Source organism: Mus musculus, chromosome 7 (assembly GCF_000001635.26).
Source record: "Mus musculus strain C57BL/6J chromosome 7, GRCm38.p6 C57BL/6J".
In the NCBI taxonomy this organism is placed as follows: domain Eukaryota; kingdom Metazoa; phylum Chordata; class Mammalia; order Rodentia; family Muridae; genus Mus; species Mus musculus.
Window position 1 is genome coordinate 8,871,980 of NC_000073.6, and position 13,982 is coordinate 8,885,961.

General features: G+C 35.1%; 1 pseudogene; it reads right to left on the reverse strand.

Annotated features, from left to right (window-relative positions):
- Window positions 201-13,672, reverse strand: Vmn2r-ps43 (vomeronasal 2, receptor, pseudogene 43; annotated as a pseudogene).

A 13,982-nucleotide genomic window follows, 5' to 3' on the forward strand; every position in this document is an offset into this window, starting at 1 on the left:
TAGTTCTGTGAGAGGAAATGAAGCAAGTGAATGAGTGCAAGTTTTGTGGACTCTACACAGAAGTTCAGTAGATATGATACTTAATGACATCACTAGAGCAACCAGTGAGAGTGATTGTAAAACTAGACACATTCACTATAACCCAATATTTGGTGGGTATGTACCAACTTTACATTGGACACAATTCCTGAATTATTCGTTCAGAAATATGATTTTTCTTTGATCTTTTGAGTAGAATTTCTAACTTTGATCTTTTGGGTAGAATTTCTGTCTGGTCTCATTAAAATGATATAAATCTTGGGTGCAAAAATACATCCAAGCATTCCTGCACTGGATGCCAAGATGGAGAAGATCTCCACAGCAACCATGACCTTGCCCTTGGTGCTATGGTAGACAGGGAGGAAGGTGACCCAGACACTGAAGAACACTAGCATGCTGAAGGTCAAGAACTTGGCTTCATTGAATGCGTCAGGCAGATTCTTGGCCAAGAAAGCCAAAGTGAAGCTTCCCAGTGCCAGGCAGGCCAAGTATCCAAGGACACAGTAGAATGCAGTAACTGAGCCCTTGTTGCACACAATGATGATGTGGCCATGCTGAGAGTGTTCATCAATATCAACAAAGGGAGGAGAAACTTCTAGCCAGATAGCAGACAGAATACATTGGAGTAGGGAACATATGGGAATAATGTAGTTGGGTGTCCCTGATACCAGGAAGTTTCTCAATCTTCTCCCTGGGTCTGTGACTTTGAAAGCAAGAACCACAGTGACTGTTTTGGCCAGAACTGTAGAAACAGCCACAGTGAACACAATTCCAAATGTGATTTGTTGTAAGACACAGGTGGCTCTGTTAGGATGACCAATGAAGAAAAAAGAGCACAGAAAACAGGACATGAGTGATATCAATAATATGTAGCTGAGGCTTCTGTTATTGGCCTTCACAATAGGAGTGTCATGATGCTTCAGAAAGACACAAAGTACCAGAGCTGTGAATGCAGAGAAACAGAAGGCCATTAAGGCAAGTGCCATCCCCAAGGGGTCTTCATAGCTTAGGAAGGTGACACCTTTCTGAATACATTTGTTCTGTTCTGTATTGGCATATTGGTATTCTGGACAATTCACACATTGATCCATATCTGATTTCCAAAGGAAAGCTTAGATAGGTCTGATTTAGAAATTTTATTGACAAGGTATTTCAAGTAAGGGTAATGAGAGAAGCCTTGAAATGCTGCCTTTGATGCTGAGAATGTAATGTGAAGGATATTGCTGCTGAGTATTGCTTTCAATCCATAATGTCCATAAAGATTTAACGGAAATAAAACCAAGCATTTTTTTCTTTGTCTAGTTAACGTTTTGTATCATTTATGACATTATTAGAAAGGGGTTTGTGGAGTGTGGGCGTGACAGGGGAACCAAGCCCTGAGGACCAGCATAAAGAATATAAACAGGTAACCTCAGGTAATAGGAGGGTGCATGGACCCACTAAAATGCACCAGAGACTTGGGAGGTCAGAGACCCTAGATGAAATGTACTACAATAGATAGATGGAACGTACAGAGCCCACCTCCGGCAGGAAGACAGGACATCAAGTGAGTGATGGGGTTCCCATCCCATAGTCACATCTCCAGCCCATAATTGTTCCTGTCTGAATGCAAGGATGAAATGGAGAGGAGCCTCAGGAAAAGAAGGTCCAATTACAGGACCAAAGTGGGATCTAGGTCAAGAGGAGGTCCTATGGCCTCACATTTTACTGAGGCTATGGAGCACTCACAAAAAGGATCTGTCATGACTGCCCTCCTAAATACAGTTATTTGCAACCAACTAATGGAGAGAAGCAACTAACCCCTGGATTAGGGAAGGCTGAAAGTAGCTGAGGGGAAAGGCGATCTTGCAGAAAGACCAGCTGTCTCAATTAATCTGGACTGCAGAGATCTCTCAGACACTGGAGCATCAAACACACAGCATACACCAGCTGATATGGGTCCCTCAATTCATATACAGTAGAGGACTTCCATGTCTGTGATCATACCAAAATGATGCACCTAACACTCAAAAGCCTGGAGGCCACAGGGAGTTTAGAGGTCAGGTGGGTTGGAGGATGGGGGGGATCAACATGAAGACAGTTGGGGTGGGGAAGAGGTGTGTAATGTGACATATTGGATGGGGTATGGGGTCTTTTCTCTTTTCTCCCATCATTTTCTTTAAATGTATGTTAACCCTTTGTAATATTTAAAAGACTATTTTGAGTTAGAGTAAGGAATGTGGGCATATGTTTGTACTTTATGTTAATTTAATTTAAAGTAGTTTTTCCATATCACACATGGCTTTTTTCGTACTCACAATATAGGGCAGACTGTCAAGAAACAGACAGAGATTTCCAGATCTCTGCCTCTAAAGTGCTTGGATAAAACATGAACCACAAAAACAACCTGATATTATTTCTGATTTTCATGGATAATAACATTCTCTTCATGTATTATAGTATTGTCAATAATTTTGTGAAAGAAAGTGTTATTATATCAATAAGTGTTCCTCCTGTTCTATCACTATTTTTGTTTTTTTATCTCTAAATGAATGTTGGACTTGGTTAAGAGCCATTTCTGAAGGTTTTTGTAAAATAATTTAATTCCACATTTTGTGGTGTACTACTCTTAATGGATACATATATTGAACTATACTTGCATCCCTGGAATAAATTCTCCCTGGAGGAAGAGAGTAGTGGGAGGGGAAAAATAAGAGAAGAATCAGGTATGAGAGAAGGTGGAAGATCTGTACAGAGGTCAGGAAATTGAACAGAGGTGTGTAGCAACTAGGGACGGGGAACTGTTTGTAGCAACCAGAAAGTCCCAGATGCCAGGAAATCAAGAGCATCCCAGGACGTACAGTGATGATATTAGCTGAAATATCCCAGAATCGGGAAGGAGAATCTGTCGAGACAATAGCCAGAGGTTAGGCATGGCTCCCACCCACACATCTACAAAATTTTAACTCAGAATTGTTCCTATCTATTGGAAATAATGGGACAAAGAGAAGATCAGAGACTGAATTAAAGGCCACACACAGCCTGCCCCACCTGAAGATCCATCACAAATGCAGATACCAAACCCAGACACTATTGTGGATGGCAAGAAGTGCTTGTGGAAAGGAGACTGATACAGCTGTCTCCTAGGAGGCTCTGCCAGATTCTGACCAATACAGATGTGGATGTTCACAGTCAACCATTGGATTGAACACAGGGACTCCAATGAAGGTGTTAGGGGAAGGACTGAAGTAGTTAAAGCTCCCTATCTGTCATCAATGGGAGGGGAGTCCCTTGGTCCTGTGAAGGCTTGATTCCCCAGTGTAGATGAATGCTTGGGTGCTGAAGCAAGAGTGGGTATGTGGGTAGGGGAGCTCCCTCATAGAAGCAGGGTAAGGGGGGATGGCATAGTGGATTTGCAGAAGGGAAACAGTGAAAGGGGACAAAATTTGAAATGTGAACAAATGAAATCTCCAATTTATAAAATTGAAAAAATCCACAAATACAAAATCACCATAAAAATGGGAGTATATTTCAATCTTCAACCCTAATAATATAATAAACAACTGTAATATAAAAGCAGTTTTATTTAGTAAGGCTTTACATGTCATACTTGTATTAAGCTAAAGGCAGCTGGGCAGTGATGTTTCATGTCTTTAATCGAAGCATTTGGGAAGGAGAGGCAGGCAGATTTCATAGTTTACAGCCAGCATGATCTACAGAGTGAATTCCAGGTCAGCCAGGACTATATAAAGAAACCCTGTCTCAAAAAAAAAAAAAAATCAAAACAAAACAAAAACCCAAAACAAAAACCAAAGAAAACAAAACAAAGGCATCAATATTTTAAGAGCCAAACGATAATCAGTTTATATGTTCTTAAAGATATGTTAGTTTATAGTATTATATTCAGACTATTGTCATGCTTATTGAAAATTGTTAACCTAATTTTACATCATGAATAGAGCTATAAAATACTAATTTTTATAACTTTCTTATTTAAACATGAATCTTAATGTATTCATTTGCTGACAATTAATATAGAAGTTTGTAACAAAACTCAAGATCACCATTCTTTAGAGCACCACTCTACTATAATGTGAACTTGAAGGGAAAAAGTCCAATAGGGAAGTAAAACTCAAGCATAAAGCACCACTTAAGACGACCTGATAAAAACGTTGCGATGCTTCAGGTAGAGAAAGCTCAGAATAAGAGCTCAGAATGTCTGGAGAAAGAATGATGTCAAAAGATAATTCCCCATTCCTACATTGCCTGTAGTAGGTCATGCAATGATGTTTTAAATGTGAGAAATAAAGAAAGAGTTAGGATATCCAACTTGAAAATTAGCCCTGATAATAAAACTAGGTTTGGTTTTGTCTATAGCCTCCTTAAAAAGTATACCAGTTGAATGTTAGGAATATAATTGCAATTTTTTTTCAAAGCGCTACTATACATCAGGCAATAGGTAAAAATAATAAATTTCTCTATATATAAACTTGTTATTTACTTACTGTTTCTCCACATAAAATGTTAAAGTATACTGCAATAAATGATGCTTATATGTCCATGCAGTGTGCGACATGGACACATATGAGGGGTATATAACTCTCATTTATGGTCAAGTAGTGCTTCCTAAATATGTTATAAGAAGCACAACTCCAAAAATAATTATTTTCTGTGTGAATGATAGGAAGTTGACAAAAATCCAAAGTAGGAAAAAGAATGAGCAATCCAGGGATATCAGCAGTTTTTGAGGAATATTAGCTCTAATATTTTAGCAAGCAAAATAGAGAATTGGTCTCATCCCAGAAACGTTAAAAAATCCTGTCTACAATAGATGGAATAGTCAAGTGGAAGCAATGAGTTGGTCTCATTTGGGATCAAATGTCAATGTGATTGTATTATAAGTCTTATGCTCCCAAGGCCTGAGGACATTCAGTTTACATAAGATTAAATTCCAGGTGGAGGAACAGAGCATTTGTGAGTCACAAAAATTTCCTACTGTTCTTTGTATTTGGAAATTATGTTATGGTTAATCAGTGATAAAAGAAGATACCAACAGTGTTTGACTACCAGATTTTTGTGTTTTGGCTGGCTTTGAAAAGGACAGTCTATTTCAGGGTTTTTATATAGAATTCCCATTGACATATAACTTGATTTTGTCCAAGGAGTTCCTTTTGCAGTTTGACATTAATAGTTTTTAGGAGCATCTTATTATGCTTATTCACATGCAAATATGAAAAAATAATTGGCATCAATAATTCCATATGTTCTGATTATAGAATTTACAATTTCAATTATAGTTTCAAAAATAAAGTATTCTTAGTACTAAACCGGGAATAAATATCACTCAATTGTCTATCACTAACTCATGCTTCACTCACTACTATTCATATAAGCTATGAGGTAGGATTTCCTGGTCTTTTCACCTAGCACCATTTCATATGACTAGTTACCATAATGGGATATGCAAATTTTGTCCCATTATGATGGCTTAGTTTTTGTTTAATCTTGTTTTATTTTAGTATTCTCCTATAGAATCCTGTCATTTTCTAATGAGTGACAGAAAGTGGATCTGATGGAAAAGGCAGTTGGGAAGGAAATCGGAATATTAACTATGATATATTTGCCAGCAAAACTGACAGTTGGTCACATCCCAATAGAAGGGAGGTAAATTGTAATTAGGATACATTATGTGAGGATAACAAGTTATTGTCCAAAAATAAAACAATCACAATTACAAAAAAATTCTCTGTTTTCAGAGAATGATCTTTCTGTTGTGTGTTGTGTTCTTTTGTTACGTGTTTTTGTCAAGTATTATTCCATGCATATCTATCAAATGTATTGTTCCTGAATTACCTTTTTCCCTCTTATTAAACATTATAATGTTTTCCTCCATTTTTTTTTAATAAAGAAAAGTTTTCCTCTTGTATATGAATGTGTCTTTCTACCCTCGGTAGGCAAATTAGGAATGTCTCAAAAAATAAACCAGCCTTGTTGTTCTTGGTTTAATTTAGAGAATTTTAAGAAAAGTGTTCTATCATAATGGAAAATTATTTGTTGCTTTTGTCTGGTTACTGCATTTGCTGTATTTGAGGTGCGTTAATAGCCATTTCTTTGTCTGTTGTTCTAGTGCTGTTTATAGGCTCTCTTGACCTTCTGTTCATCTTATATAAAAGCATGAATGGATTCTTCAAATTTATTAAAAAGTGATGTTTCTTTAAATATGAATTTCCATAGTTGTGTTCATTAGTGAATGTGGTAAGTATCCTTTTATTATATTGTAAACATTTTTGGATACAATGAAAAGGGTTAACTCTTATGACTCTTGTTATTTCATAACTTTAACATTAGACTCTATCATATGAATATCTGTTCCAGAGGTTTAATTAAGAGAGGAGATTACATTGTCCAAAGATCAATTATATGGAGAAAAATATGTTCAATTTAAAGGAAAGTATATCAAACTGTGGTGAAGAACAGTTTTATTTTTTTATTTATTAAATGTCAGATAATGGTTCTGATATAACAAAGGTATATTTTATGCATGTTTGAAATCTTCAAATTGGTAAAATTGTCAAAAATAAAAAAATATACAACACCCACCTTTCTACTTCCTGTGGCAACCTCAAGCATGTCTACATATAAGTGAAAGTTTCGACCATGTGAAAAATATGGGCTGAACTTTCCTAACTTCACCTTAATCCCAAGGTGTTGTGAGAGATTCCCAAAATGGAAAATGTCATATTCTTCCTGCATTATTACTCTTTGTTTCATAATCACTTTGTCCCCAAGAGGATTAGTGAAGTGGATCTTTCTTAGAAAGGAGTTTACCTAAAATACAAGCATTGTACTATTATGTATTTAAAATACTTTCAAGTCATAAAATGCATTCTGATTTTATAGCAAAGGCAACTACATTTAAAGAAAGAAAGACAGAAAGAGGGAAATCACAACAAAGCAATTGGATAAATGAAATTATCATAATATTTCAAGAATTTCAATCCTCTCAGTCAAGAATACCAAACACAGAAAAAAGCAGAACCAAACACAGCTATGCAACACACACATACACACACACAGACACACACACACGTTGACATAAAAACACTGGGAGAGGCATAAATATATAAGCACCAGCCATGAATGATATTGACACATAGAGAAATTTATACTCAAACCTAAATACAAAAAGGCAGGCAATGTCCATGCCAAGTAAGAAGAAATAGGCAGACTCATACACAGCAAAGCAGGTACAAATCCGTATAAGTACTTATAAACACTCACAAAATACACACAATGTACACAAAGAAACCTACTCTGACAAAACCACAAAGAAACATATGCACATATATAAACAAACACACTTATAGAAAGAAATTCCTACATAGAAAAAATTGTCGCTTACTTCCACTTTCATATAGAGATAAACATGTATGTTGAAAGTATCACAAGTATAAACACAGATACACAGAAAGAGTAGAAAATAGATATATACACAGTGAGAAACATACATTCACACATATAAACACTTTTCTACAGACAGAACTGAATACCAACACTATTTCTTGTTTAGTTACTCTCAGAAAACCCAGAATGATCTCCAGAGCCTACACTCTTGGTAGAATCACTGGAGACCACTCCTTAAATGATTTCCATATAACTGACAAATATAAATAAAAACTCATCTTCTAATCATGGAGAAAATTAATGAGTAAGGATAGTTTATATTCAATATTGGAAGGGGTATGCTGATGGATATTCACATGCTCTGTATAAAACCACCCATTTTCATTGCTAGTCTATGAATTCTTTTTCCATTCACATTCATAACAATCTCTAGACTGCCTTTCTTTAAGGAAAAATGTTCAGAAACCTATTATTTTGGAAAACATTTCCTATTTCTTTAAGTCTGGGCATCTGAAAGACTCTAAACAGCTATGCAATTGAAGACATCAAACCTTGTCCAATAGAAGAAACTTTACCTTCAAGCAGTGAGAACTGGCTCCTTTCCCATTGTCTATTGCCTGATTATCAACCTGCTGCAAATTCACCTCATGGAGTGCATGGGCTATGGCATGCACAGCATTGTATATGTTATGACTACTCTCACTAAAGGCCATGTCAAACTTCTGTTCCATTAGCCAATCAAATGAGGCATCAGATGAATTGTTCTTCAGTATTTTACACTTAGATGCTGAGGATTCATATTTAAAGTATTTCCACTCTGGCATTACTAGATATAAATCTTTGCTTCTGAGATGGAACCATGTCTGTACAAAATCTTTAAAGCCAGAAATCCCACCATGGTGGGGTAGAAAAGTAAGTGATCCATAGAATGTGCCATGAGTTATGTCTCTCTTACTGGTAGGGAAATTCCATTGTTTTGTGGTGATCCATATTCTCTGTAAAACTGGAGGTTCCCACATTCTGAAGATCAAATCAATGAAATCGATTGTTTCCTCATAAATGATGATAACATTTGAGGATGACATCACAATTTGTTTGTAGCACATTTCAGTTTTGTGTTCAAATGAAATGTCATCAACAGAGATCATTTTCACAAAGGCAAAGCAAATTTCCTTGTTTTCCCTCTGTTTTTTCAACTCTAAAAGAAATTGGTTTCCTTGATCGTCATCTGGGATGACAAGGCCAATCCAGTTCCAGTTGAAGTAAAGTATGAAGGAGACCATTGCCAATGCTAGAGATGTGTCCTTTGGGGCCATCTGATAGAGATAGGGATATTGTTCATCATCACTGAAGATGGAACTGAAAGGCCCATAGGTAAGCTGAAGGATCTACAACACAGAGAGCAGCATGAGGTGTAGTGTCCTTGAAAACACTTGTAATCATATTTACCTGCAAACTGTTGATTACCTGTGACTTATACTCTCATCTCTAATTCAAATGTGCAAACATGGAATCCTGGCAGATCCACTTCTAATGGGAACAGCAAGCATAGCTGTTTGACAAGAAGTAACAAAATATATTTGCATGTTATAATATCTGCCTTTCTGTCTTTCAGTTTTAATCTTGATATCCATGTTTCCAATGTTTGAAGGGATTTTGATACTTTTACAATTTGGGGTATTTGATTAGTATTTTTTAAAGAAGGTGTTTATGCTATAATCCAGGATTCCTTCTACGATTGAGCAGGAGAGTCTTGTACATAATACTGATTTAGCATTTCGAAGAGATATTCTTATATTGCCCTACTTGAAGGTAATATTGTACACTAGAGTTTTGACTCACATAAAAACGCCAGAGATCTCCTATTTAGACTAAGGTTCTGAAATATTCTGGCAATGTCTGCCTCTGTGCCTCTTCATGAGACAGATAATAGGATCAAAGAAAGTGTAAAAATTTAAACAAGATTTGGCAGCCTAAAAGTGTTACCAGCAAATCAGATTAGAAAAAGTCATACCCAGGTAATTATAGGGCAAAATAAATCAGACTATAAGTTGTACCTCTTGATAAAAATATACAGAAATAAAGTTAGATTGGATGAAGTTATCTCCTACATCCAAAGTGTCTTATAATGATGGATAAATTATAGTGTAGAAAAATATGAAAGAATGATGTATCAAATTCTCAAAACCCCTCTTTCTTAGAGAAGTTCACTTGTGAAGTTCTAATCTTGTATATTATGATATAGAAATAATAGAATATAAAAAACTATATGAGACATAGCAATAAATTTTACAGTGATATAGAATTATTATATTATTAAAGAAAAGGACTTAATATGTCTATAACACTATGGGCCTGAATTCTTTGCCAGAGATCTAATGCCAATTTAAATTCTGACTCTAAATAGTTAGTTATACACTCACAGGTAGTCAAATGGCGAACTCCACATACTGGATTGGAGTTTTTCATCCTTTCTCGTTGCTAAAATGTCATGAGTAGTCAGGCTAAGGATGGTATTTCATGCCTTTGCAAAAAAAAAAAAAAAAAAAATACCCCAGATATTTAAAAGCTGGGTTATAGAGAAATGTTGTTAAAATTTCTTTCTAAAACCTCACAGTTTATCACTGATGACTAAATTTATATAACTACTATGACTGTAAATAATAATGCTGTTATTTCAGTTTACCAATGATAATGTAAAATTGTGACCAAGATGAAGATAACTCCTATCCGGAGACAGAAATAATATGCTCTATGTTTTGGAACAGCATGAACAAATCTTTTCTTGCTGAGCTTGGTATAAATAATGAAACACTCTGACTGACAGTCAGTCAAGGCTGTAAGATTCTCTCTTCCATCATGCCCGACTTAATTCTAGATGGCCTTCTCTATTCCTCCATGAAGGTATCTGTCAACTTCTGGTGGTAGTCCCTAGTTGAAAGCCTATCATATTTCTGAATAGTAAGTATCCTGGAACAACCTAGATTGACATAAGCATAAGTCCAACCACATCCATTAACTTTCTTAATAGCTATCAAATTCCCCCAAAGAGACATGATGTTAAGAATTTCTGTCCCATGATAACTCACACGTGGAGATAAGAAGCTGTCCAGGTACTTCCAGAAACTTATAGATACCCCCCAATTGGGTCCTGTAAGCAGAAACGAACACATACTCTCTTCATTACAGAAATAATTAGGGATAGGGCTGTGTTTTTTTTATGTAATAAATATGGTGTAGGTATTATAGTTTTTCCATCACAACCGCCTAAAGTGTATCTTATGATCAAAGACATATTTGGTAAAAGATCAGGATTCTTGTTGATTTCATCCATTGAAAAGGCCAATGCCAACGCATATTTGTGGTTTTTAGTTGTTTTTCTGTAAAAGAGTACAGTGTTTATTATGGACAGGTGATTATACATGAACATTTGTAGTCAATGGAAGTTCTATACTATATTGGAAATTTCTGCATCTGACATCTAAAGACTGGAACAAATGACTTTGTTGTGAGATTGGATTGACAGAAGAACCTGGAAAATAGAAAGCAATTTAAAAGTTCATGATGGTGTTGGTCCCATAAATAAGAGATGACATTGACCTCATACACAGAAATAATTTCCATTTTTTGTTTTTGAGCACTTGATCAGAAGGTAAAGAGAAAACCACAGATATTGACAAAACTAATTTTGATCATGTCTTCATTTTGAAATTATTGAGCAATATAAAAAAACTTGTTATTTGAGCCACTGAGTTCATATTTTCTTGTGAAATCAACTGAATTTGTTAAGGAAGTAAAAACATGATTTATCAATGCCTAATGGTCTTTCTCCAGCAACATTTAATTCCTGTACTTACAATCACTTATAATTAGTGGTCAAAATTCTTGATGTGTCCCCTCATATCTATATTCATCTTGTTATTTTTTTCAATCTTAATGGAAAGAAAATCTTTTAGAAAGATTTATTTTTAAATAAATTCAAAAATCATACATGAATTTAGTAATTGATACATGTGAATGACTAAGGTTGTATATATTTGAGCAAGGATTATTTAGGTTATAAGGTGGCAATACATCCAAATGTTTTATACGATACCTTGCTGTAGACTACCCTCAATTAAAATGCACAGGTATGTAGTAGTGCAAGGTATTTTGTGCAGAGATTAAGGGCTTGTCCCACCACCAATGTATCTTCCTCCTACTTTTTATTTACAAAGTAATGTGATATATTCACTCTGAGTACTTCATTCATTATAAATTAATTTATAGGAAACATCTTTGGCAAACTTTCCAGGTACAGTAAAACAATACTAGCATCCTATTGAGAACTAGGAAAATAAGGAAATTGCAGTGATATTTGTATATGCCAGTATTATATACTTATAAAACAGAAGAGATTTTGGTGTAAATTTATAGAATATGTTCATTTTTTTTTGTAAAAATAAAAAGTGGGCCACTAGGCAATGGGAATGGAATAATACCATATTGAGATCATTTACGTTTATGTAGAGAAAAACGCAACCTGTTTTATCCTTGTCATTTCATATAATCTTATGAATAAACACTAAATATGCACCTACATATTTAATGATTGAAATGAAGTAAATACAATTAGGTTTTCACTACAAATTATACAACTATTGTGTTTTCGTTCTATAACCAATACAATGGTTCATTTTCGAACATTCTTTATTACTACACACACACACACACACACACACACACACACACACACACACACAATCTCAATTAAAGTTTTACTAATATAGAAAAGGAATTTGAGAATAGATGTTGTACAATTGTCAAACTACTTCCTACAAATAAACTTTAGGAAACTTCAGTTACTTAAGCTGTCTTTGTAGCCTAGTAGTCTAAAGGGCTGTGTTTTAAAGAAATGATCAGCAATCCACAAAAATGGGTATTGATACCACACTGGGAATGTGTACTAATATTTACTAAAATTATTGAAATAAGTTTCACAAGATTTAAAAATTTTAAAAGGGCCAGAAATTAGCCAACTGAGACATGAATAGAGAAGATATTTCTCTTAATGACAAAAAAAAAAAACCCAAAAAACAAAAACAAAAAACAAAACAAAACAAAACAAAAAACCTAATAGAAAGCTCCCGGTATTACTGTTCTCAAACGTTCCAACTATCCCACAATACAATTGTCACCCATGCCAGTGACAAGGGACATAAGCAGTCACCACTGTTACTGATAGCCTGCCTATTCAAAGAATGTAATCACATCATTGGATTCCATATGTTCCACGTATGATTTATTCTAAAGAGAGAGTCCTGAGCTGAACTTTATAAAACTTAAAAGCCAGTGATTGTACAGGAACAGTGTGAAGCATGAAGCCACAGTGCTTTTGGATTTTATCTTTTAAACACTTTGCTGTCTTGACCCCCAATGAGATAACTATTCCTTGCTCATATACATACAAAAAATTCCATCCAGGTATTCATATGAAATAGGAATTTCTGAATGTAAAGATCTCTTTCTAAATCTGATGAAGCTTTAGAAGTCAATAAGTGACCACATGCAATGACTTTGAGACAGTAAGTTTGTATGTATGTAAAGTTTTTGACAACTATATGTGCCACGAATATTACTGGAACCAGCATCAGCATATGCTCTAGGTGCAACACACTTATGGAAGGACTTTCAGCACAGTTCATGAGCATTTATTTACATGAACTTGGGATAAAACATAATGCAATATTACAGGATCAATGTCAATAAGCCATCACTGTCTAGAGTGCAATATAAACTGTCAAAAGGCAGGCTTTATGTTAAGGATCAATGTAGATATTCCTTTATTCCTAAGCTTCCAACCTTTAAATCAGAAGCCACCTGAAAGAAAACCAAAACCTGAACTGGATTCATTAAAAGGAGAAAATAGGATCGAAAATGTAAAGGAATTAAGGTTGGTTCTTGGTGTTCAGACTTAGCAACAGGACAGAAGACTAAAGAATTTGACTAATATCCTTGGAGCATTCAAGAAGTACTGAAGTTGTCATTTCAATTTGAAACTCAAATTTACTTACAGGAAATTCAGAGTCTTGTTGAAATAATCTTTCTCAATAGGTTTCTGAACTGCTGCCAGGATGAAAGCACAAGTTAATCCCAAATATTCATCCTGAATTTCATTCAAATTTATTCTCCAAAAGCACCTGGGATCAATAAAATTGGCCATGAAAAGTGAAATGTTAAGGAAGAAGAAGACTCCCATCAAAGTGAACATATTTTTCCTGTGTTAAATCTGGGCAGCGTGGATTGCGATGAGCCATGCATATCAGTACATCAAATTTCTCCTTGCATTTGTTTCTTTGTGCAAAGGTGAGGTTTATTGCATATTCATGACTCATTTTATTTTTAGGTTTCTCCTGAGCCCTGAAGAAACTTAAATACTTTCTTACCTGGGGCTCTGCATCTGGTGTCCACAGCCCATTTAATAAACACATGTAGGTAAATACTTAGGAGGATAATTCATTCCCAGTCTCCATGATATCATTCATGTTTGTGAATCTGTGGAAGGAAGCCCCTGTGTTCAA